We start from the raw sequence: 27,274 nt of genomic DNA, 5'->3' as shown, positions 1-27,274 counted from the left end.
ACAAAGTACTCTCCCCCAATTAAAATTTATTTTATTTACAGAATTTATTTTCTCCTTTTGTTATTATCATCATTTTTATGTCACTTAAGACTGCTGGGATTATCATCTTTTCCCTCAATATTATTGAAGATAGTGGAAAAGAAGGAGCTGGTCGAAACAGGAGGAGACCTGCTAGGGCGCATTGTAGTCCAGACACTCAGCAAGTTAGCTGATTTATTTTGTGTGTATATTTACGGACCTAACCCTGACATTTCAGTCCCCTGGGCCATGAAACCAGTCCACCCCCGCTTCCACTCAGTAATGTTTTCGCAATGTTTCCTTGCAAAGAGCATTTCATATCTGAACTGACGGCAGTGCAGAATTGCCTTATTGAAGCTACCAACAGACAGACTGAAACAATCATCTTACTGAGCATAATTTAATTGTCAGTATTACTAATGCTCCCTTTTTTGGCCAAAGGGTGAAATTTGACCGGATGGTAATGGATGGCAGTGTCGTTTTCTGAAAGGAATGGCAACATTGCTGGAATGTGGGCGGCTGACTATGCACACTTCCACTGAAAGTAAACCCAGTTGAACACAGTGAGGTTTACTTCTGGGAAAACATGCATACATTTGCATTAATGAAGTAAAATGGTAGCTATCAATCCTCTGTGCATTGGCATTTCAGTGAAAAAAAAAGGTTTTCATTTTAGTAACTAAAATCTGCATCTTAATAAGCAGGCATTTTTGAGGCTTTTGTCCTGCTCTTCTTCCAAGATTCTCAGGACAGTGTAACATTTTATTATTATTATTATTATTATTATTATTATTATTATTATTATTTAGTTGGCTTAGAAAGGGAAATATGCCCCATTTGTCAGAAGAGGTTTCCTCCAACCCCAAAACAGGACAGCTAACACAATGATAAAATACAATCGGGGGGGAGGGGGGAAGCTAACAAATTAACAATTACAAAAGCAGCATATAGAAATAGCATTTTAAAAAAAGATTCAGAGGAAGTAAAACACACCTCTTTACCCTGGTCTTTGATACCCTTTGCATGCACCCCAATCTCCAAGCGGCAAGTAAGTCCAGGGGTGTCACCACTTATCCAAGATTCCGTTTCCTTAGAATGAAGGTCATTGGAGACTCTGGTGTCCTTTGGGTTTGTGATTTTATTTACGCATATACACAGTCTGAGATTAAGATGGAAGGGCTCACAGAGTTAACATTCCAACAGATCTTGTTTCCACATATGGTTGTCAGGGAGGCTCCCCAAAGCCAAAGTTTTGGTCTCAGCACAGAGAGCAAACTCAACCTCTATCGCTTTCCATCTTCAACCCCAGACTCGCATACTAGCCCCAGCTATTTTTTCCTCCTTCTTACAAGATGACTTGGTCTCCAGCCAGGTGGGGGGGGGTGAAGGCTGACACACTTATCTTGATGGCAACACATCTGTTCTTATCCACATTTTCAGTCATGCAGCTGGGGATTTCTACAGATCTAACCAGGCCATTAGCTTAAAGAAAATGGTTTGACCAGTTCAGCAGTTTCTTCTAGAACAAACTCACAAACTCCCATCCTGTAGATATAAAACTACAGGTTTTGTTAGAACCAACAGGCAACATCCAAACCACCCCCCCCCCCCAAATCCTATAACAGGATAATATACAGAGGAATTGGAGGAGGGAGAAATGATGACTTTTGCATGCATGTGTAATCGGATCATTGCCAAATGTTTGCCACAATTCACCTGACTTAGCAAATCTGGTTTGTTCCTTTCGAATTGTTGGAGTAGGAGCAGTCTCTCATCCTGTTGGTTGTTCATCAAACTATAAAAGATGATAGTCTTGCATTATTTCCACACAGATGCACGGTTCTGTATTCATTTCTGTGGATTTTAAATCATTATGTTTCAAGATCACTGAATTCTGTGAAGGCTGGTATAAGCACTACTAGTGGAGCACAGACGAAAAAGAAGATTCTGTCACAATATTTTCTTTTCTTTTCCCAATGCTATACTCAAAGATATAAGGATGTGATGCATAGGGATGTGATAAGTAAGATCATCAACTTTTCTGTAAATTCCTTTGTTCATTCTCTTGAGATGCATTTGTTCAAGGGTTTTCTTCTCCCAGTTTCCTCCTAGTTTCTATTACTCCAAAGGTCCCTGGCTGTTAGGCTGCTGCACTTATCATTGATGTAGGACTGCCTGCAGTTTGGCTATTGTTAAACCTGGATCACCTTTCTCGCCATAAGTAGGGTGTACCCCCAGGATAAACTACACATTATGGCAGTCTACGTTCGATGCCAATCAGAACCACTGGGGCGGTGGGGTGATGATCATTAGGACAATGACACAAGAATAAGCATTGACACTGCTCATTCATTGTGGCCCTCATCCTGGTTCTCCTCAACAATAAGACTTCATTTCCCTCTCCCCACCTCATACACAGAGACACACACAATGTTCTAGCCACATGGCTTTTTCTTTGTCAGTAGGTTTGCCATTCCCTGTTGCTATGTCCCAGTAGCAATTAACCCTACTCATGCATTCAGAGAATCCTTACGGGTATAATGTGTAGTGGGAATGAAAAGCCACATAAAGTCCCCTGTCTCTACCAACTGCACCCCAGACCTTCCTGCACTAAGTGGGGAGCTCTGAAGTGGGATTCTAAGTGCATTTGGCTAAGTAGACTTAGAATCTTCCCCTGAAAAAGCAGCAGTCCTGATCACAGGTGGGATCCTAAAGAAGGATGAATGAATCTGTCAGTTATGTTATCATTCCATTTTTGATTTTTCCATTCTCAGGTTCCATTTGCCCTATTTCAGCACCAGTTTGCAAACATATTTTTAAGTCTACATGAAACTCCATGCACATTTCTCCTAATATACGTATTTCTGCACGTAATTTCCCCTAATATAATGCATTTTTTGTAGGAGTAAATGTGGAGATATATGCATTGTTGTTGTTGTTAGAAATTATTTGGTTGGAGAACTGCATTGAAAAACTTGGAGAAATGTGACTTTTGAAGGACAGCTGTGTTTTGGTTCGTGTATTGCCTAAGGAAGTTTGATTATGCAGGTTCACATTAGTTCACACTTTAAACAAATTTCTCCCCCATCACTGCACATGGAAAAATCCCCATTCAGACCTTACCCACTCAGGAAGGTCAGGATTGGCACTGGCAGGGATGGGGCAATTGTGCACACCTCTCTGCCCCAATCACACTGTGTGCCCACGATATTCTCGGAATGTATGAAAAAGGCTAACGTTTACCTCTATCCTGTTAAAAGCATCATCTGCTGACTTATGCAGATCAGTCTGGAAGCACAGGAGTAGTGGCCATGTAATTTCATCAGCAGCCAACCCTCCAAGTCAGTGTGCATTAGGATATATGACAATTATTCTATAACATTTGAATTGGCATGTATTCTTGCACTGTTGCCATATAGGAAATGGCATTGCAAGTGAAAATAATGATGGGTATCAGGTCATTTTTACACCAGTGTAGTGTATAGTGGGGTTTTAGAATGTACACATTCATACCCAAAGGTAAAATGCATGTGAGACCTTGGTTTTCAGTTTATGGGGTATTTGATTTAGAAGTGCACGCAGTCAAGTGCTTGCATTTGCATCTTAACAGCCACTATCCCATTGTAAAGAAGCGCATTCATTCCTTCTCCTCTGTGGCAAAGTCATTTATTGTCATCTGAAGACATACCAATGAAATTGACTGTCAAGACCAGATTAGGAAAAGGAGGCGGACAGAGAAATCATAGCAATGCGCTGATAAAAATGTGAATGGTACTTCTAAATAAATCATTTTTCTTTTCCCAGCTGTGCAGCATTGTCCCACTGTCGAATGTTTGAAATTTCTGCTGATGCATGAAAAGGCTTTGGATCTAACACTCGGTGAATTTGCTCAACTCTGTTGTACTTTGCAATCTACTGGCCTAAGTCTGATAACAGGATTCAAGGTTGTTAGCTGACCCAAATCAACAGCCCTAACCTGTCCTGTTCTCTTGCCAATTGCCCTCCATGGTTTTTGCACATTTTGGGTGAATACAGCTAGGGGTTTCATGGCACTGACAAATGAATTACAGTAGAAGCTTTTGTCGAACAGAGTCTATTTGCATCTGACAAAGTGAAATCCAGCCCCTAAAAGCTTATGCCCAAGATAGCCAATATTGTGTCCTCCAGAGGTTGCTGGAAAACAACTCTTACTGGCCCCAGTCAAGAGAGTTGAATTACTTTTTAGTGACTACTATCTTTAATGACTATCTTTAATTACTTTTTAATGACCATCTTTCCTTTGTTTTAACTTTTTCTATTTTATCTTCAAGCCACCTTGAGTCCCAGCTTGGGGAAAAGGTGGGAAATAAATATTAACAACAATAACAACAACCAGTCGTCAGGGATGATGGGAGCTTATTCCAGCATCTGGAGGGCACCATGTTAGCTAGCCCTGGCTTACACCAAATCAAGTCATTAAGGTGCCTTAAATTATTTGCTACTTCTGTGCTGGCAGACTGGCATGGCCGCCCCTTTGGAAATCTTGAGTAAATAGATAGAACAAGAGTTTAGGTGGTCCCTAAGATACATTGGGCCTAAGTTGTTCAGTGCTTTGTAAATTAATACGAGGACCTTGTTGGAGTGTTGGAGTGTTGTAGGCATTTTGTGCTAAGAGAAAATGCTGACTCAACATCATTTGATGAGTCAGCACCATGAGATGTGGGGAGTTGCCTAATTGGTCTATAGCCAGCTAGTAAAAAGAGATATGTTTGAGTTCTCCACACTGGCTTCTCCCCTGAATGCAACCCAACCTGTGTATGCTGGTTCCTGGATGTAAGAAGATGGCTTTATGATGATGCAAGACTGCAACTGGAATAAAGCCTGCTTAAAATACAGCTCATCGCCTGAGGGCTTCATGTGGGGCTTCCGTACATTGCAACAGACCTTGAATGTGGCTCAGTGGCAGATGGGCAGCCAGTGCAGATTGTTAGACACAGATGTCAGGTAGTGTTGGCCATGTGCCCCCATCAGCAGTCTTTCTGCTGCATTCTGCACCAGCTGGGGCTTTCAGGTGAGGTCCAAGGCAACCCCATGCAGAGTGCATTGCAGGAATCCAGCCTCAAGGTCACCATCACAGTGGTCAGGCGATCCCTGTCCAGGGAACAGCTGTAGACAGAACTGGTAAAAAGCATTCCTAGCCACAGAGGATACTTGAGCCTCAAGTGATAAAGATGTTATACTTACAATCTATTATTAATAGGAATTGAAAGCATGTTTGATTGAAAGATTTTCCTTAACAAGTTAAAGGCTTGCTTAAATAGCTATCATATCTGTTCTAACAGATTTATTTATTGCAAATATCCATACCCGCTCTTCAGTCAAAGGGCTTACAGAACAGCTAAAAGCACTGGATGATTTATGGTGCTCAGTCATCGAAAGAGAAAGCCTGAGAAGAACTTGGACAGGAATCTGGTGGTCTAGTTAGGTCCCAGGAGATGGACACGTAGATTTCAGTTAGCAACTCTATAGCCGTTTTCTTTAGAAGAAAAAACTTACAACCAGCAAGATTTCATGAACAGATACAGTGGACAGATATCACCACATGCCTGTTAGAGAGCTGGGGCAACCATCTGGGTACCAGGGCTTCAGGGGGTTCCATGATGCCAGCAATCTCACTATTGCACACTTCTGCAACCTGGTGTCCCAAAGACATTGTTGGACAAAAGCTCCCCACGTTCCCAACCATTAGCCATGCTGGCTGGGGCTGATGGGAGTTGTAGTCCAATAACCTCTCGAGAGCACCAGGCTGGGGAAGGTTGCCTTACTCCGAAATTAAGGGATTTCCCACAAAGGTTCTTCCCTGCAATTGTTATTAAAAAGACTTCAAATGGAAGCCCTCAAATTCCTGAATATTAAAAGTTATTAAGGTGGAGAAAAATTCTGAAAGTTACCAATATGGGGAAGGCTATACTATGGTCTCAAGCCATTTATAAGCAACTCCATTCACTGTTGGCATTAAGACTCATTAATATCATTACTAGTTCATTTAAAAAAAATCACATTCATTTTATTATTCATTCACTGAGGTCAAATTCATTTTTGTACTTAAGTTAACATTCATTCTTTTGTTCACCCTTTTCCTTTTCTTTACATTCACCACCTTTGGCAGCAACAGGCTGAGTCTGGCAGCTACTCATCTTGGAGGTGTTGTGTAATTCTGGGAAATATCAGCAACAATAAAAATGATCACCAGTGCGAACTGACATTTTTCATCTGCTGGCCTCCATATTCCCTCCTCTGTCTTAGAAAGACACAAAGGCTAAGACAGTCTGGGGAGAAAATTAGCAGCTTCTCAGAGACTTTCCAAACTCAGCACTACCACCACAAAGACAAGACCTTACAACATCTGAATGGTACAAATGGGTATGAATGGTAGTCCCAAATGGGAATTCCATTCATGCCAATTTGTTCCCTTCTGCATTTGTTTCAGAACTAACAAACATTCATTGAATGAGCCCCATTCAATTCATTTTCTTTTTCATGCTGTCTAAAACATCACAGTATTTCAACTTTGGCTAGCTGGCCTCTTGGCTGGTTGTGGAGGAGTGAGTTGCAACATTGCAGAGGTGCCCATGGTTGCCAACTGCTGGGGTGGGGGCAGGTCACCCTGTAGTTGCTAAGCTACTACAAAGTATGTAGTTCTCCTTTTCTCACACAGATCAAGCAACCTAGCAGCCTGTCGATGCTAAAAAGCCAAAAGAGTGTAAGGTTTAGAGGTTCGCTCCACAGCAACCAAAGGCAATTTTCATTTCCTCAAGTCTCTAGAATTTATTTTTAATTCAGCTACAGAAAAGGGTCATCTCTAGTTTGAACATCATATGTACATATGTGAATAGCATAGCATTCAGATTGATCTCAGGGTGGGAGAGTAGAAGATAAAAATATAATGAAAATATGAATTACAAATAAGTAAACAAGTCAGAAATATATAAAAAGGCCAAGCACCTTTCAGCTATGTCTTGCTCAGTGGTCTTAAATGCTTAACAAGATTGCTGTTGAGGAAGATGTAGTCAAAATGCATATTTTGCCTTTATATAATTAAAATAGTGTGTATATGTAGATATTTTTATTCATAATAAATTCCTGTATTAGTTATATTTTAACCTTAACTCTTGTTTTATCTATTTGATCATTGTTAAGGGCTGTTTTAAGTTTGGTTGTTTCATTCACACAGAAAATATATGCCAGATTTAGGACCATTGGAATACACACACACACACACACACACACACACACACACATACCAGACCTATGGGTAGCTAATTGCTTCTTTTGTTCTCCTTTTGGAAACATTATTTGTCTCATACTTCATGGCATTATCATTTATTTTCAACTTGGATCTGAAATGCAAGAGATTTGCATTCTTCAGCACTGCTGAGAAAGAATTCATATTCCATAAATTGGTCTTCTAAAGATTAAGAAAAGACATTACCCATGATTTGATATTTCTTTTCATTTATGTGTATTTCATGCTCTTCTGTCAGGAGGTTACATTCATTATCTTTTCCATAAGAGCCCTCTGAAACTTTGTTTCGCTTCAATCAAAAACTACAAACCACAGATAGGAAACTTAATTATTACTGTACAGTACAAAGCTTATTGTACTTGTACAGGCAGAAAGATGGTTAAAAGATACTATATTAAGTTAACTCTTGCTTTCAAAAATATGATGGCTTGGAAATGCATGCAAATATTATGGCTTGGACAAACTGATGCACATTTAACTTGTGCACATTCAGCTTTATGTGCTTGCCAAAAAGATGGAGGGGTGGAAAGTGGGTTGCCTTTTTCCCCCCTTTTTTTCTTGCATTCCCACCCATTGAACCCAATATGTTTTGACTATACACGGTTTTGGCTTTAGGCCCCATCCCCAGAACTGCAACCCCAGCATAAGTTGAGAGTCGCCTATACCCATTATCTCCGAAACCTTTTGAGAAAGATTGACTGCGCACATGAAAAATGAAATGAAGCAGGCAAGCCAAAGCAGGGGAAACCAAAAGATAAAAAGTACTGATTTGAGTGATAGATCTAAAGAGAGTATTTCATCAAAACATATCGAATGGAACCAACTGGGAAATTAAAAGCAGAGAGGGAAGGAAGCACTTGGAGAGGAACCTCCTTGTGATGAGTTGGAACTGAATAGATGGCATGACAACCCAGTACTTCATCACACCTTAGTCATTTTAGCAAAGGTGACAGATATAATGACTTTTGCTCTCCCCTTGGACTTAATGTCAAGGGAACATTAGAAGTCCGTATTTATCAGTGTTTCTAGTAACAGAAGAGAATACCCCCCCCCCAAGAACTGCTTCTTCCAACAGTTTGTCACATCCTTCCTTGTGTGACATAACATTTGTCGGATGAACTCAGCCTCTTATGCATTGTTCATAAAACATCCACACACCCTGTTGGCACCAGGGGTGAAGCTGACCATTGCAGATTCACTCCCCCTGATAAACACTTTGGGGGAGTAAGATTGCACTGGTTATTTATGACCTCCTTTGGCAGCATGTCTGCTGGCCTTCTACCCCACAGCTGTGCATCTGGAATGGCTGCTTGCCCTTCTTGGGGGGTAGGCAGTGGCTGTGGCCTGTTACGAGTTCCCCCTTTATTATTGGGTGGCAAAAGCCATTTCTCCACAGCCGGGTTGTTGGATAGGCCTCCAAGCCTCAAATTTTGAACTGCCCAATCATAGGCAGGCTAGGGGGTGGAGTCAGGAAGTCTTCACTCCAGTCCTCCAAAGGGGGACCTCTGTAAAAATATATAGTGCAGGGCTCCTCCAAGTGAGCAGGAACTCTGGACAATCAGAATACTCACCCCTCTGCACCAACATAGACCTGCATAGGTTTTAGCACAACCTGGCTTCTAAAGCATGAAAAAAAGAGTAAGATAGCAATGATGTTGAAATATGATAAGAGCAGAATATTGAGTTTTTAGTTTCATTAATATATATATATATATATATATATATATATATATATATATATATATATACACACACCACTTACATGCCAAAATGGCTTCTAAGCAATTTACACCTATAGAATAAATTATTAGATTCATACATAATCAAAATACACAATAAATCCATTCTATCAATGCATTTAAAAATCCTTAATTAAAATGTACAATAAGACTAGCTAGTTAAAAATAATAACATAACAGAAGTTCAAGTTAAGGGGAATGCTTGTCTAAACAGGTGTGTCTTAAACAAAGCCAATATCAATGGGATCAGACATATTTCAGTCAGGGAAGGGATTCCACAACATTGGTACCACCAGTGAAAAAGTCCACCTCCAGTGTTCTACTTCATGTTGGGAGGCTCCATGGGTACAGGAGAGTCCCCATTTCAGAAGACAGTGATGGTAAGTTTAACCAGCTTATCCCCTTTCTCCCCACACTATATATTAGTTTTACATGTTAGTACACTGCCTGAAGAGGGCTAGAATGGAATATTATTCAAAAGTGGGTGACATTTGCCTCCAATGGTAATTTAGTCTGGTCTTGGTGCTTCTTGGAAGAAAAGAAATAGGGATTCATCTCTTGCTACTTCTGGCCCCATCAGCTACAGCTGAACATTCATGGAACAGAATCTTGTACTCTGAAAGAAACCACTTCTGCCTGATACAGGAATAAACTAGTAAGTATATCAGTTGAGAGGTGTGCCTGGCAACTTCATTATACAGCTTTCAGCAAATACTGAAGACTCACTTCTTTATCCTGGCCTTTGACAGCTGTGGTGTATATTTTTAGGACCTGCTTTATTTCTGTAATTTTAAATTGTTTTAAACTATTTTTAATACTCTGTTTTATTTGTTGCAACCAGCCCATGACCTGGGGTGAAGGGTAGGTAATAAATAAAGAAGAATATCAATTAAGTGACTATCAGATTGAATGTACTGCACTCAAGAAGTTAATGTGCAAAGGTATAGCAAGAAACCAAGATAGGATTAAGATTATTACTAATTATTAGCAGTATTAATACTGTTAATTTTCAATTTTTCACAATGGTGCTACATGGCTTGAGATTTGCCTAGGGTAATATTCCACAGTCCTTAACCCCTAGACCCCCCAAATTCAAATATACCCCTCCATCCCATTTCAGTTTCTGTGGGAAATCCAGCATGCAGTTGTACAGAACAGGCAGTTGTGTGGGAGAAGCTGTGTCAGTCTTGATTTATGTTGCAATGGCAGAATTGAAGATAGATCAGGAACCTCAAGCATGTAACCTGGCAAACCTCCTTCTTCATTCTATGACTAATATGGAATTTCTGATAAACGTCAGTGTGAGAAAACTTTGCCTTGTGAATAATGAATCTAAAGAGAATAAGCATCATAGCTAAAGTTGCAGAGATTTAACAGCACAAATAGGAATTATTACCAATTAGTGTGATTATATTTTGCGCCATGAATGCTGGGCATGAGAGTATAATGTCAATAATTACATTTTCCAGCATTTAAATAGCAATTTAAAATGATCTACTGAGTCAATACTCTAGGTGAAACTAGAGAAAACCACTGGAATGGAACATGATGAGTTATAAATAAACCTATGGTTTGTGACTTTTTGCCTTAAGGCAAGTAAGATATGTATGAGTTAGAGCCAAGAAAAATGGAAGTTCCTTCAGGGCAAACAAGGATGGAGAATGGCTTTAGAAAGAAGAAATCTGTATTGACTTGTAAATAAACATATAGATGAACACACATTTTTTTTTCAGTAAAAGGGATTATAACTATTCTTGAGTGCACCATGTGCCCATTTATTGATTCGCGTAAGCACACGGGGTATAAAGATTTTCCCTGCAGGGGAAAATATAAGTCTCCCTAAAATAGATTTTCTGTTGGCTGCAACGTCTGCATTCCATGCTCCCTCTCTTTCTAAGACATATATTTTCAAAGAGCAATAGTCATAGTGATTTTGGCTGCACCCTAATCACCAGTGGTGACAAATTTGTGGCCCTCCAGGTGTTGCTGAACTCAAAATCCTATCAGACCCAGCCAGCATGGGATGATAGGAGGTGTAACCCAACCACATTTGGAGGGCTGCTAGTTCCCCATCCCTGCTATATATAATTTCCTGTGGAGTAAGTCTTGTTGAATTCAGTGGGGTTTACATAATTTCGCTGTTAAAGTGTTTTAATGTGGACTGGGTCTCCATAGCAGAAAACAAAGAAAGGCCTTTTTTTACACCCCCTTTTCATCATGCATTTGCATTCTAACCAACATGGTGGCTGGCTGGTTTTTTTAATGTCTATTCTACAGCAAACAATGTAGCAGGAACTAAGAACATAAGTCGAGCCTGCTGGATCAGGCCACCTAGTCCAGCGCCCTGTTCTCACAGCGGCTTGTGGGTTGTTAGCATCCAAAATGCATATGTAAAGGGTTAATTGCAAGAGATGTAGAACCCCGATGTCATATACTCTGTGGTAGTTATGGCACTTGGTACAGTTATGGCCGTTAGTCTTAACAGTTAGAGCGGCAGGTATGTTGTGTTTTGCAGCTGGCTGCCTCAGCGTCAGAGTATCAGTCAGTCTGTAACAGTTTAATCTATGTGAGACCTATTAGCATTGTATAGTTAATCTGCAACTGAAAGTATACTAAGTAAAAGTTATATATTATTTTAAACTTGCATAGTTTTTATAGATGAAGACAGGAGTGCCTGGTGTGCTCTGGTCCATGGGGTCACGAAGAGTCGGACATGACTAAACGACTAAACAACAGTTTTTGTAGGAGGAGAAAAGAGAACTAATTAAAGGGTCAAACGTCCCAGGGCTGACTTATGCATATCTCTGCAAATGGGAACTAGAGTCTAATTCCCCCATGCCTATCTAAAATGCCCATGGGAAACCTGCAAGAGCACTCAGCAACTGGTATTGTTAAACTTCTAAAATACTTTCAAAGTACAAACCATAACACCTCTTTGAGATGCTCATGAAAAGTAAAAAGACCATCAAACTCTCAGTGGTAGTGGTAAGTGATAAATCTCCAGAAGGACTTGCTTTTTCTTTCTTTTTTAGTCTGCAACTTCATTATTTCAACTGTCTTTCAGAAACTCTGCCAGGCAAGTAAATCAGTTGCAGGTCAAGACCACAATATAAAAGAAAATCAGATATTTTTATCAAAATATGTTGTCGCTGGAATATTTTTTCTCTTGATCTTTATGATTTAGTGTCTGCAGTGGTTGCAGTACCACTTTGACTTTTCCTGACCTGGTGACTATCCATAGGCCAATTCATTAGGAATATCTCCCAGCACATCCTCCATCAAAAAAGGATGTGCTCTATCATATAGCACAGTGATGTCCAACAGGTCAGTTGTGATCTACCAGTCGATCGCAGGGTGTCCCTGGTCGATCATGGTTGATTGTGGGAACCTGCTCTCCTCCCCAAAAAAGCTAATCAACTTTGGCTCAAAGTCCCCCCAAAAAAGCTCAGCAACTCTGGTCAATCCAATGGGTAGATCACTGCCAGATTTTTTATTATGGGAGTAGATCACAGTCCCTTGGAAATTGGATGTGCCTGATAGCACATTGATTTCACTGTTCAAGATGAAATTCACAATGGACTTGTGCTTATTATTGGCATATACAATACAGCAGTCCCATAAATCACATATGTAAGATTGCTGTGTCTCTAGATATGAAATATGTAAATTTTAAAAAATAGTTACAAATCACAGGATACAGCATAGTTATAGGATATGGCACAGATCAACCCCACAGCACATAACCCAGGTGCTTAAAAGCTTAAAAACTTGTTCTGGCTGCACATATGTTACTGGGTCAAGTTCAGGATTCTTTACTACTTGGTTCCAGGATACCCAATTCCGTCTTACCCTGCCTATCACTGAAATCTTCAAAGATGTCTTTGTTAGTGGTCTACCATGGCTCAGATGTACAGCGCATATCTACCAGTAGCCATGCATTAAGAATTATGGGGCTGACTCTATGGAACTTCCTCCCAACTGAGATACGTCTGTCCCCCACCCTACTGAACTCGAGGTATTCAACGAAAACCAGGCATTCTAAGTCAAATTATGCCTATCTGATGTTTTCACCTGTGTTTTTTCTTTAAACACTGTGTTGCTTGACTGGTGCATTGTTTTATTGATGGTTTTGCAGCAGCAGTTGGGCAATAAACACAGGGTGGTGTTTCACACCTGGTTTTCCAGTGGCTAGCATTGCTGCCACTTACCAAGAGGGGCAGGGACAGGGGCAAGGCACAGGGAGCACAGTGCAGGCACGGCAGCGGAGCTAATCTGACTCTTGAACCTGAACCACACTGCACTCTGCACCTGACCTCTCCCTCTCAAGAAGCATCAGCAATGCTCACTTTCAGAAAGACAGGTGTGCAACACCAAACCACCCACTGCAGCTGTTCTTCTGCAGACCATTTTGAGACCATTCATGACAGAAAGCTGTCCATAAATATTGGAAATTAAATAAATGTTGCACTGCCTGAGGCAGTCCCACTTTAGCTATTTTGCCAGCATATCACTGGTGTATCTGTCATGTCCAAAAAATACTATATGGGCATTCATATCCATCAACAATGGTCACTCTATTATACTAATATCAATTGTCGTTAAACCCCCTTCTTCAGAGTGGTGGTAATCAAGAAAAAGCCCAGGAAGGAAATTTTGCCACGAAAATTATTTAATTGTTACACTTGGCAAGGGGCATTTGAGATCGTTAATTAACAATAGTGTGCTTGCAAATCACTGAAGACACTTTTGTCTCCAGGAATGTCCAGGAGTTTTCTGGACCAGATTTAACCATATTAGAATGGCAGCAAAATCACATGTCAAAGCTACTGCTTTACTGCTCCCCCTCCCTCTTGCTCCACTCCTACTCTCAACTTCAGCTTGCTAAAAATTATGGCCAGCTAAGGTTCAGGGAGTTTATGATGCGATTATTAGCAATCACCATAGAATGCATGGCTCCGTGTCAAAGAGGAGCACAAAGAAGAATGACCAAGAAATAAAAATTGCAGTGAGACGCAATTAAGAGTCCAGAAATAATTTGTTTTCAATTGCAGAGCTGGGAGATGGCAGGTCTTTTCATTCTTCCAGCTTTTCCCCACGATATTATTGTGCACCAAAGTAGATGAGACATTAATCAAGTGATTGGTTTTTGCATTAGCAGTCAAAGTGGTAGCAGAGGGCAGGCGGAGAGAGAGATCTGAAGCAGGACTGTAGCATTGGAGGAGGGAGTTTTAATCATTTGCCACTGCCATGGCCCTGATCCAGATTGCCCCTCCTGCCACAGCTGCTTTTTGCGTTGATTGAGAGGCTCCCACCGAAACCTTCACTTGTAATATTATGAATTCAGCAGCAAAACTATTGCCTTCTTGTTCACTAACACTATGTCTTATGATTTTTATTTCATTCTAATTTTTTTACTCATGCACATTTCTGCCCTGCATGATTCTAAAGCCTTGGGAGTCATTTCCAATAATTTAAAACCCACACAGATATAAAATTTTCTATAAACATGGGACAAAAGCACAAAACACCAATTCATCTTTATTGTCTTTTCCCTTCCCACCAACTATGAGAACTTTAGACCACACTTTCAAAAAATTCTTAGATGCTGGCAAATCCCTAGGGGAAATAAATTCGGCCATTGACAGCAGCTGCCAAGAACATTTCTCTATAATGTCCTTGCTGTCTGCATGTGGCACACAGCTAATAAATCGAAGAAAGATCTCCAGGTTATAGTTTGATGGAATTGTCAACACAGCAGTAGGAGTAACTACAAGAACTAATAATGCCCTGGTCAGTAATAGTGGTACTTTCTGTAGGAAATAAGACCCACCTGGTCATTAAACAGACTGTGGCATCTTTTGAAGCTCAGTCTTGCTCATTCATTGGGTTGTGTCTTATGCTAGTCCTACTCAGAGTAGACCTATTGAAATTAATGAGCCTAGGTTACTTATGCTTTTAATTTCAATGGGTCTAATTTGAATTGGGCTAGAGCTAGATACAGCCAATAGATCCAAATGTTGTAAGCTATGTGGTGCTCAGTTTCAGCCATGCTGTTTGTCTTACCACCACCACCCACTTAACAGTTGGAATAAAGGATGGTTGTGGATTGGGCTCCTTAAAATCCCCATGATGGCCTCCTGAAAACCAAGCTTTCTTTTCTAAAAAGCTTCTTCAATTTTGGTTCCAAATCAGCAAAATACGAGCCAGAGTTCTCCTTCTTTTTCTGCTCGACATAAAAAGAACACCGAGTTTCCTTTTGTATATATATTGCAGTTGTCATTTTGCAATCATGACAGCTGATAGCCAAAATGTGCACTCCTTCATCAAAACTCTCAGATGAAAATGGAGCTTTTGGCTATATTCACCCCTCAGGAAAAGAGGCTGTAGGGTAATAACGGATTCTCATTATGTAGTAAATATTTCAAGACTTAGCCATTGCTTAGCCATCAAAGGAAGACATTAAAGTGATAAGCAAGGCTAATGTTCCTGCGTTAACAGCCCCTTTCATAGTAGCCCAGGATTTTAATGCAGTATCCTATCAGCTTGGCAAAGGGACTCTGGATTGAATCTGTGACACATCTATAAAGTTGTACCGATATATTCTAGAGAAGCATATTGAGATGTATCATCCTAATTACAGAATAACATAACTGAAATACCCCATTCACAAAGGCCAAGTCCTCAACATTGAGCCAAAGCAAATGTATACCCAGCTTTTTTTAATCATACTCTCCTTTTGAATTTATGGATACAGGAGTGGCAAGGACCCTAATGTTTTCAGCTGATGTCAGGAATCATATCCATAAGTTATGGCAGCAACTTTATCACCACAACATCACCCCCTCCCTCTCAGTAACCTGAATGCAGCATTGGGAAGCTAGGTGAGCAATGCTAGGTGAGCAATGTCAACTAGTATTACTTCCAAGGTAAGCTTTTCTAAGTAGGGCTGGGAATGTCTCCTCCTGCCTGAAACACTGGATAACTACTATTGGCTATTACAGTGGTACCTCGGGTTAAGTACTTAATTCGTTCTGGAGGTCCGTTCTTAACCTGAAACTGTTCTTAACCTGAAGCACCACTTTAGCTAATGGGGCCTCCTGCTACCGCCGCACCACCGGAGCACGATTTCTGTTCTCATCCTAAAGCAAAGTTCTTAACCTGAGGTAATACTTCTGGGTTAGTGGAGTCTGTAACCTGAAGTGTATGTAACCCACTGTATACTGAATGAATGAATGAATGAATGAATGAATGAATGAATGAATCTTTATTGCTAAAAGCTATAAGCCGTCACAACTGGTCACAATGAGTAGAAATATATTTATAATGCTGGGGAACCTCTGCTCTCCCAGATGAGGAATTGAAATGTGAAAAGAAAAAAGAATCTGGCATGTGAGAGTTGTATGACATTGCAAAACCAGATTAATTTCAAGCTACATTGTGGGACTTCATATCATACACCAATGCAGAACAATTATAGCAAACTTTGCAACCTGAATTATTGGACATTTGGAGTATGTGATCCTTCCTTTTTCAAAATATCTTCATTCAGTTGGTGTTTGTTGGCACCCTTGACAAATATGGAAGCCAACAAATCAAAAGAGAGGTATATGACCTCTTTTTTTGTTGTGTTGTTGTATTTTGTATTTCACCTTGGAGGACTTTTTGCTTTCCAAATCTTTTTTGCTTATCTGACCACATGTTGCTTACAGATGTTTGGCCAAGCCACCTTAATTCCTAGCACTAAACAAAAACAGAAAGGCTTTATGCAGGGCTAGGGGATAATCTGATTCTGTCACACGCAGGAAGGCCAGTTTTGAATACATTTCAAACTAACTCATGTGACTAGTATATCTTTCCAAAAGATTTATGCCTTATTGTTATTCTACCACCCTTCCTACGCAAAGGAGCCATGGTGAAGTCCCAGCATGAGCTTTAAAAATGTTCTGACTTGCCCAAACTATTTCCAATATGTAGATTATATGAAGAGGTATCATAGCTTAGTGGCAGAGCATCTGACTTGTATGCAAAAGGTCCCAGGTAGAGTCCCCAGAAAGCTGGGCTGGGAATGTCTCCTCTCTGAAACCCTGGAGAGCTGTGCTACTCAGTGCTGACAATGCTAACCACATTATCTTGCTCAATATAAGGCAGCTCCCTTTGTTTTCAGTTTGTTTGCAATCAAATTGGAGACGAGTAAGCATAAGTCTCCCATGAAGCAAGCATGTTAAGCTGAAAGTTAGGGTTTTACTTTCCCATTCTCATTGGTCACGGCTCTTGAGTATGGCAGCTACTCCGCTACCATCTGTCTGTGGATTAATACCAGACACAGGAAATGCCAAGATTGACTTAGGCACTGACTCGGTTACATCTAGTACTGCCAGCTGTCATTAGCAATATACTGAGCTAGAGGGACCTTTCATCTGATTGACTGGCACTTTGATCCCAATGATTTGTAGTTGGTGCACCTGCTCTTACAATGCATCTGCAACTCTGGCATCACATCATACATTGCAAGATGTTACTCAACCACAACAGTCAGTACAATACTTCTCAAGTACATATGCTGGTGAAGCAAGCAAGTACAGAATAATGGTTATTTTTAGTGAAATTAGCTATCCATTCAAATTCAGTATAGTTCTCTTTCCAAAGAATAAGAGACAAGAAGATTATCTGCGATAATGATAAAAGGAGATGCTTTCTTTACAACGTTCCGGGGGGGGGGGGGGATTCTGAGCACTAAATAGCTAAGCTGTAACCTTTTGTTTCTTTTTTATTCCAAGTCACATAGTCTATAGGGGACAATTGCTGGCAGGCATGTGTGTTTTTGTATTATATCCATAATACCCATTAGAAAATCCATACAGTAATACAGTAGGCCCTTATAGAGACAGTGGCTTGAACTTGTATTTGAAAACATGAGCAACACAGTGACCATCCAGCTACCATTTTGTTTCATATTAAGACAACAATTTGATGCAAAACAAAAACAAAAAAGCAAACTATATCTGGAAATGTGATGATGTCTGCTGGAGTTTGTAGAAAGAGACTTTAAAACTCTCTTTCTCTATATATTTTAAGAGCTGGAAGTGATCATTAGAAGACATATTGTCCAACCCCCTGCTCAAAGCAGACATCTAGCAACTAGTATCCAACCTTTGAGTCTTTCCCTCAATTCCTGTCTTTTAGCACACAAGTACATAATTCAGTAATAATATTGTAACTCCCCTTGAAACTCAGTTTGCAAGGTCATGCCAAAGCAATGTACATGGCAAAATTGTGCATGCTGCACATTGTTGTTGACTGTGTTTCTACACTGAAATGTTCTATAACTGAGCAATGTACATAAAAAGAGCTGGAGGCAACTATTAGTATTATAACTGTCTGAATCCCTTCTGAGAATCTTTGCTAGTCTTTGAAATGTTTTGTTTTCCTTCCAACCCCTTGAAATTTTGTTTTATCAACTTTTTGGCAGTCTAGAAGTAGAATCATGGAATTGTAGAGTTGGAAGGTACCCAATGGTCATCTAGTCAAACACCTGCAATGCAGGAAAAAGCCTTTCAACCCTGATACTTTGAGATCTGTTTTTCAAACTGGAAGCTCCAGGGACTGAAGTTGAGGGCTTCTACATGAAAAGATGAACTCTGCCATGAGACAACAACCTAACCTTTTTTTTTCTTGCCTCGACAATTCCACATGAGGAGGAACCTTTAAATTCACTGTGAGCTTTACTTTAGGCAAAATATTAATGGCAATTCAAGTTTTACTGTGTATTCCTATTATCTCCTCAAAGATTGAAAAGGAAACTAGCTTTCCATTGAATATTAATGACTGGGTGAAAACTGTTGGCCAAATCATGAAGAAGCAGAAGGGACAACCGTTTCCCCCAACTTTTTAAAGTTGGGCCACATATAGAAATTCAACATATGCAGTTTTTCCAACATAGATATGCTGTGGTAGGAAAGGTGCACCTTTTGAACTTCTGCCTGTTGCATGAAGCGGCTTGTTTTTTTAAAGAGCTTATGTTAGTGAAGAAGAAGAAGAGTTTGGATTTGATATCCCGCCTTTCACTCCTTTCAAGGAGTCTCAAAGTGGCTAACATTCTCCTTTCCCTTCCTCCCCCACAACAAACACTCTGTGAGGTGAGTGGGACTGAGAGACTTCAAAGAAGTGTGACTGGCCCAAGGTCACCCAGCAGCTGCATGTGGAGGAGCGGAGACGCGAACCTGGTTCCCCAGATTACAAGACTACCGCTCTTAACCACTACACCACACTGGCTCTCAGTGAAAGGATGGCAGCCAGGTGACAGCAGCCATTCATTTTCAAACATTCACTTTTTTCATTGTCTTGGCTGTTCAGAGGCATTGATAACAGAGGTTGTACAGGGTTTCTTGATGGTGATCAGTTACTCTGCTGCTTCTCTCCAGTGCATTATTATGGGCTACACAGACAATTAATTGGCCACTGCACAAGGCAATCTGATTGTGTGAACTGTTTCTCATTCTGTCCCATCCATTCATCGTATTCTCTTGCCCCAAAGAAAGCTTTAAAAATGTAATGCTGACCGATAAATCTTTTTATAATAGGATGTAGAGCCTATACTCTAATGAACAGATGTGAGAAATTACATGTTCCAGTGATGAAATAAATTGCCCTATTAACAGCTTAATCTTATTTCATCAATATTTGATTTGTAGCAATCACTGAGAATAAATGTGCCCATAAGCTCAGTGATTTTAAATTCCAACCCACAGTGCTACGTCCACTTTTTCATCAAAATGTCATTATTTCTGCATTGTTCCCACTTACACTCTTAGACAGAATTTTAAAGAAACAAAGTACTTTGACTCTAAAAAGTTTGTTTGGTGTAATAGTTCTACAACAACAATAGAACATTTTATATTTGAGTTCATAAGCACACACTAAAGATAAAGCCAGTGGTGTGTGAAATATTCATAGGTGGAATCTTGGCTCTGTTGAGCTTAACAGCTAAGCTTGAAGTTACTTTAGTCTTACTGCAAGAAAGTGAAATATCATAACATGGTGACCCCAGAATGGGCATTTTCTGCTATTGACCATGTACTGTGGAATGCCACTTACTCTACCCTACGTGAAGCAACAACCAACAGTTGTTTTACAGTCTATTTGTGAAGCTTTCCCTGACCCATAAGATTGGGCCTTGTTTTATATCAAAGTTGGTGTCAGATGCAGCAATAAAGAATGCAGATCTCTCTTGTCAGTGAAATTAACTAATTATTCAAGGAAATGAACATACAACAGCCCAGTGGTCTCAGCAACATTCCTCAGCAGGTCTTGCCCCTATGGAGCAGTTGCCAGTTTCTATGCTTTTATACTATTGCTTCCACGCCTCTCTAAGGCTCCTCCTCTCCTGGATGTTTCCCAAGCAGTCTCATACTGCACATGCACACCTCTGACCTCTGCTCTGCTCTTCTCATCGCTCTGTGAGTTCTTGGAGACCGGGGGGAGGGGAGCTTGTTGCAGCAAGAAAGGGAAGGTCTCTGGATTCTTCAGCAATTCCTTGACCACCCTCTCCTCTGCTTCAGCTTTGGAGTCTGAACTGCTCCCTGTCACAGGCTCTTCCTGCTCACTAAACCCTGTCACCCCTTCAGCACTTCCTCCCAGTCTTCTTCCTCTGACCTCTCCTCAGTGTCCCACCAGCAATCCCCTGCTCTTAGCTTTCCTCCTCTGGGGGTTCCCTGGCTGGTTCCTCCTACCACTCTTCTTCATCCAGCCAGTTCCTGACATTTTATGTGTTGAAGTTTCCTGGATTCCTGTTATTATTTTTCTATGCTTTTATACTATTGCTTAAATGGGTTTTCTGTTTTGCTTTTGCTGTTGTTTTATACTATGCACTTAGAGATTTTTGAAAGATTGAGCATTTTATAAATGCTTTTAAATTTAAAAATAAAAAATAAAAACTGGAAATGAGAGATGAAAGGAGGCCTTGCTGAAATCAACTGATGAAACTGAGAAAGTCACACACTCTGCTAATCAATTTTCAGTATAACGATTAAGGAACACATTCTACTCTTTGCTCAAATCCCAAGTGTTGTAATCTTACGTACATACCATTCATGTTGATGGAGCTTGTATAGCAGAAGTTCCCGATGGATCATATCTAACAGCTTTCTAATGAGCACATCAGGTGATATGAAAAATGAAAATGAAAAAGAAAAAGCTTAATTGGCTGAGAAGCGTTAGGAAGTGAACACATATTCATGGATAACAAAGATAATAATACAGCTCTGAATAAAGAACTGCTTAATGGCAGGATACTCTAAACACAAAGGATGCCATTAAATTGAGATCAAGGGTGTTATAAACATGTACTTATTTAAGGTTTATTATTGTGTAGATGCATTGCAGTTGCAGGGACCACAGAAGTTAACATCAATATGTAAAAGCTTTTTACTTGCAGGGCTTATATAAAAAGAGAGGAGGGGAACTATTTTGTTTAAAGGAATAATTTGAATATCTGAAATTTGATGTTTAAATATTCAGGAACTTCATCGGTTGAACTTTCTAAAACTACCAAAATATACATTTTATCTCATTTTACTAAAGAAGTCTAGGCTAACATCACATCCTTTTGAAAAACCAACCAATATATCCATATTCAAAGACAAGAGACCTACTTAGAGGGGTGGAATGGACAAACCAGAGATCTCTGAGGTTATCTTTGTGGGTGGGTGTATATTGCAGGTGCTGGCTGCATATTTCACTCACTTAAGTCCTTTGTTATTGCTCTTGGCCATCCTTTGACTCTGGTTTTTGGACCTTTCTGTAGAAGGTCTAGTCTGTATTCTGCATTCTAATCATAATTTTCCTTTAAGGTTGCTGCTTTAACCTCTCTTTATTCCTTAGGTTTACTCCATTTATCTGGTTTTCATTCTTAGTGCATCCTGACCTTGCTATGGTTACTGATGGTTGCCGTATTCAGAGCCAGGAAGGAATTTGCCTGTAGACAAATTGGTCGGTCTAGAGGTTTTGCCTTCCTCATAGCAAATCATCACAACTTTGGGCAGTTAAGGCATTGGGTGGAATCCTAGTCTTCAAGCTTTGGGGTAAAGTGGTACATCACCCTGCCCTGAACCAGCAGCGTAATCAGGGTACCCTGTTAGAGGGGTCTCGGTGGAAGCTTTTGTCCAGAAGTGAAGCATGGGGACAGATGGGCCATAGAGCTTCTAGTGGCATCCTTAGGACAATGACCTCAGTAGATCAACACCTTGGAGGAGGCCACATTCCTTGGCACGACACTGAAGTGGTTTCAGCCCTCTGGCAGGAGGCTAAAATGGATATTCACCCAATGCCTGAGCCAAAATTCCACCTACACCTGTAATCAATAAAGTTGTGGCCATTTTTAATCCAGCTCATTGTCTCTTTGAGTTTATTCTATCACGCCTCACATTACTCACTGCACAGGTAAGGGTGGCACTGTGACTGGTACTACAATCATTCTTGTTTTGGATGCATTTGTCATAATGTTTCACATAACCCAATGTATTTTAGGAGCGCTGTATGTTTTCTAAAACTGAGACAACTATATAACACATAGCTGAGAGAATCACTTTGTTGACTAATTCCTGCATACGGTTATTATTTTTACAGCTTAAAGTAGAATTTCTTGTTGCTGCTCTTTGCATAGTCATCCATGAGGAAGCCTTTAACCTGAAATGCAACATGCACCTCTAAGGCTCTCCCTCTTTTCCCGGCTTCTTGAAATTGAGCGCTCTCAGGCCCTTTGTTGACAAATTTATATTGCTCTTTTCTAACCTCTCCCTCTAGTGGCAGGAAGGAATTAAATTGATTTATTCTAGGAGGATCATAAATAAATTATCTAGGTATTAGGCACTAAATATTCATGAGGTTCATGGCTAATAAAAGCAAGCCGGGAAGGGCTGGGCGATGGGCTCTGCGGGGTGGTGAATGCTTCCCTCTGTGAGGGAACATTCCCAGATCCGCTGAAAGAGGCGGTCATTAAACCGCTTCTTAAAAAACCATCTTTAGACCCGGCCAGTATGGCCAACTATCGCCCAGTCTCAAATCTTCCTTTCTTGGGCAAGGTGATTGAGCGCGTGGTTGCTGAACAACTCCAGGCATGCCTGGAGGATGCGGACCATTTGGATCCCTTCCAATCGGGATTCAGGCCTCATTATGGGACTGAAACTGCCTTGGTCACGCTGGTTGATGATCTCCGGCGAGCTAGGGACAAAGGTGAGAGTTGTTTCCTAGTTCTGCTGGATCTCTCAGCGGCCTTTGATACAATCGACCATAACATCCTTCTGGACCGTCTTGAGGAGCTGGGAGCTGGGGGCACTGTTATACAGTGGTTTCGCTCCTTCCTCCTGGGCCGTGTTCAGAAAGTGGTGGTGGGGGATTAGTGTTCAGACCCCTGGGCCCTCACTTGTGGGGTGCCTCAAGGTTCCGTCCTCTCCCCCATGCTTTTAACATCTATATGAAGCCACTGGGAGAGATCATCAGGGGGTTTGGACTGGGTGTTCATCAATATGCAGATGATACCCAGCTCTACCTCTCTTTCAAATCAGAACCAGTGAAGGCGGTGAAGGTCCTGTGTGAGTGCCTGGAGGCGGTTGGAGGATGGATGGCGGCTAATGGATTGAGGTTGAATCCTGACAAGACAGAAGTACTGTTTTGGGGGGACAGGGGGCGGGCTGGTGTGGAGGACTCCCTGGTCCTGAATAGGGTAACTGTGCCCCTGAAGGACCAGGTGCGCAGCCTGGGAGTCATTTTGGACTCACAGCTGTCCATGGAGGCGCAGGTCAATTCTGTATCCAGGGCAGCTGTCTACCAACTCCACCTGGTACGCAGGCTGAGACCCTACCTGCTTGCGGACTGTCTCGCCAGAGTGGTGCATGCTCTAGTTATCTCCCGCTTGGACTACTGCAATGCGCTCTACGTGGGGCTACCTTTGAAGGTGACTCGGAAACTACAACTAATCCAGAATGCGGCAGCTAGACTGGTGACTGGGGGCGGCCACCGAGACCACATAACACCGGTCTTGAAAGACCTACATTGGCTCCCAGTACGTTTCCGAGCACAATTCAAAGTGCTGGTGTTGACCTTTAAAGCCCTAAACGGCCTCGGCCCAGTATACCTGAAGGAGCGTCTCCACCTCCATCGTTCTGCCCGGACGCTGAGGTCCAGTGCCGAGGGCCTTCTGGCGGTTCCCTCATTGCGAGAAGCAAAGCTACAGGGAACCAGGCAGAGGGCCTTCTCGGTCGTGGCGCCTGCCCTGTGGAACGCCCTCCCATCAGATGTCAAAGCAATAAATAACTACCTGACATTCAGAAGACATCTTAAGGCAGCCCTGTTCAGGGAAGTTTTTAATCTGTGATATTTTAGTGTATTTTTGGTTTTTATGGAAGCCGCCCAGAGTGGCTGGGGAGACCCAGCCAGATGGGCGGGGTACAAATAATAAATTATTATTATTATTATTATTATTTTGATATGAAAAGTTGGCTTAAGATTGCTTTCTGTGTTTGGGGGGAATTGTTTGTTGTCCTGATACGCTGCTGCTTTGGAACCACTCTGAAAACTTTTTTCCCCTTTACTACATGATACCACTCAATCAGGGATCATGCAGAGAACAGGATGTCATGACATCACATGACAACATCCCCAAGTGTAAACAAAGCTCTCCCATAACTATGACTCTTAATAAGGGAACAGTCCCTTCTGTCCAGGCAATTGCTTGATGCTCCTTGCCAAGCACTGTAGTGACAGTTTCATTGCCTACCAGCAGCATACAATGGAGCTCTCATCACTTGTGGCTGCACTAGACTAGTTAGGAGATAATGCAACTGTACATCCCTTTAATAGGAATGCAGTGCAGGTAAACAACATTCATAGCCAGACAGATTCCCAAATCATAGGAGCATACCAAACAACTTTATAGTCAGACTACTTTTCTAGTATTGTCATGCTCTGACTGGCAGCAGCTCTCCATGGTCCTGGGTAGAGATATTTCTTATCATCTACAGATCCCTCTAATTGTAGGTAGCAGGATTTGAACATGGAAGCTTCTATGTGGAGGAAATATGTCCTAATGCTGACCAATGAGTTTCACTGCATTATTTCATTGCATTATTTTTAAGGGGATGTGACTTCAGATGTGCCATTCACAATCAACCACGCCCATTGGATCAGGGGAGAGAACACTGGCCGAGTTACGTCCACAACAGGAGCATATTCCTTCTTCTAAACACTCACTTTTCTGTAATTTGTGTTGCAGTCTTTTAAATGAAATGATAAAATAGGAAAAATCAACAAAAGAAGAAAACAATTGAGTGTCGTCATGTATAAGCCATTGTATAAGGAACTGGAATACTCAGTTAGCACTGCTCATTATATATTTAATAAAATAATAACTGTAAGAATAGTAAAAAAAGAAAGGGGGGAATCACCCAAGGGTGGGTATACAGTGTGTGTTGTTTTTGGTGGGGTGGCTATATATTATCTTTCTATCTATTAATTGCCCCTTTAAGGTCAGCACTGGAATTTTACTCTACTAGGTGGTTGGCTAATAGTAATGGAGTAAAAGTAGTTCAACTGGATAGATGATAGATGATAGATAGGTAGATAGATAGATAAATAGATAGATAGATAGATAGATGGATGATAGATAGATGATAGATGATAGATAGATAGATAGATAGATAGATATAGATAGATAGATAGATAGATAGATAGATAGATATTATAAATAATAGTACTAAATTAACCTTCCTAATAATCATAAATTAATTAATCTAATGCATCGCCTGTATTAATTTGATAGAAGGAACTAACGAAGTTGCCAGTATCCACAGCTGGCAACACCCTCCTCAACCATTACTGAAGAATAAAAACTGTGCACAACTAATGATTATTAACATTGTTTCCCCAGTTTAATGTCTACTCCCAGTTTATTTATGTTGTTGTTTTCAAACTCTTTCTGTCTTTCAGGTAAACAGTATAAGCACAACCAGAAGCTGCACCAGAAGTTCACATTACACTGCTTGAAGAAGGAACATATGTTCTCAAGTAAACTTAGTGCTGTACAAAAAGAAATGCCAATTTTTTCCCCCAATGTAACAAGCTTTATTAATAGTCTTACAATACATTACATATATATAGTACATCTCGTAGAGTAAATTGAAAAAGAAATGCCTATTTCAAACTCCGCATTTATTTTCCACAGCTGTTCTCAATAACTACATCCCCTGGAAATTACAGACATAGCTAGTCAAAGATGGAAGCATATATCCCAATGCAGAGTTCATTTTGTTTATGCAACCAGGGTCCATGACATGTATATCTCTATGGAGCAGACACCTAACACACATAAATAATTTCAGATATCCTACTGATACTACTCCCATCCCAAATCACTATGTCAGCAACTCTTACTGGTAATCAAGGAAGAGTTCTTTATTCAGGCTAAGAGCAGTACAGGCTCAGTAGGAAACACAAGGCCGGAAGTCAAGATTCCAAGATTCAAGAACAAAGAAAGAGGTTCATAATGGGAGCTTTGAAACTGTCTTGACAGTTGACATGTTTTTCCTCCCAAACTTTTAAAGATGTGGTAGAGTGAGCTCCCTCACAGGACATGCTCACCCTATAAATATGCTGTACATGCGCTCTATCAGGGCAGATGCACCTGGTCCCACCTGTGAAGACAGCACCTGGTTCACAATGACAAGACTGTATCTTGCCCTCTGCCTCCAGCTCCTGTGCCACTTCCACCTGTCAAAGTCCCCCTAGTCAAAGTCCTCCCCATTCCCGGATAAGGCAGAGGAGCCAGCCAATCTGCTCTCTCTCTCTGACATCTAGAGTCACAAAGAGAGGACATCTCTTTTTTGAACCTGGATTCCAGCCCCCTATCTGTACATTTCCTTCGTTTTCCTCCTGGTCTGTGTGAGGCTGATGGAGCTGAAGGGCACATGACACTTGTGGACATTTACTGTATGGACATTTAAGTGCACTCTTTCTAAAGCATTTGTTACTGCTTCCATCTGCCCAATAAAAGGCACACAAAGCTTCTGCCGAGGCAATATTGCCTTACTTTGCAAAATAATAATAATAATAATAATTTATTATTTGTACCCCGCCCATCTGGCTGGGTCTCCCCAGCCACTCTGGGCGGCTTCCATAAAAACCAAAAATACACTAAAATATCACAGATTAAAAACTTCCCTGAACAGGGCTGCCTTAAGAT

The 27,274-nt window shown here is 40.9% G+C and overlaps 2 long non-coding RNA genes across 8 annotated transcripts in view; one reads left to right on the top strand and one right to left on the bottom strand.

The window, feature by feature from the left end:
• Window positions 1–1,564: 1,564 nt before the first annotated feature.
• LOC307226874 overlaps window positions 1,565–27,274 on the bottom strand; it is a 31,083-nt gene continuing 5,373 nt past the window's right edge. The window contains exons 2-6 of one of the 5 annotated variants that reach the window (XR_013843633.1): window positions 21,127–21,186; window positions 8,875–8,922; window positions 7,307–7,605; window positions 6,131–6,214; window positions 1,565–1,813 (exon numbers count right to left, since the gene is read on the bottom strand). This is a non-coding gene — a long non-coding RNA (uncharacterized lncRNA). Of the gene's footprint in view, window positions 1,814–6,048; window positions 6,215–7,306; window positions 7,606–8,874; window positions 8,923–21,126; window positions 21,187–27,274 lie in introns of those variants that run through there. The other 4 variants (XR_013843635.1, XR_013843634.1, XR_013843636.1 and 1 more) reach the window with 4 other exon arrangements.
• Window positions 9,165–27,095, top strand: LOC307226873. 3 transcript variants are annotated; one of them, XR_013843630.1, is made up of 3 exons: window positions 9,165–11,608; window positions 15,797–15,968; window positions 26,023–27,095. It is a non-coding gene; the product is annotated as an uncharacterized lncRNA (long non-coding RNA). The 3 variants fall into 3 exon arrangements; XR_013843631.1 differs by lacking the exon at window positions 9,165–11,608 and adding an exon at window positions 11,648–12,027; XR_013843632.1 differs by lacking the exon at window positions 9,165–11,608 and adding an exon at window positions 11,648–12,118.

Source organism: Podarcis cretensis (assembly GCF_951804945.1).
Source record: "Podarcis cretensis genome assembly, chromosome: 11".
NCBI lineage: Eukaryota > Metazoa > Chordata > Lepidosauria > Squamata > Lacertidae > Podarcis > Podarcis cretensis.
This window is presented reverse-complemented; position numbering and strand designations above follow the sequence as displayed.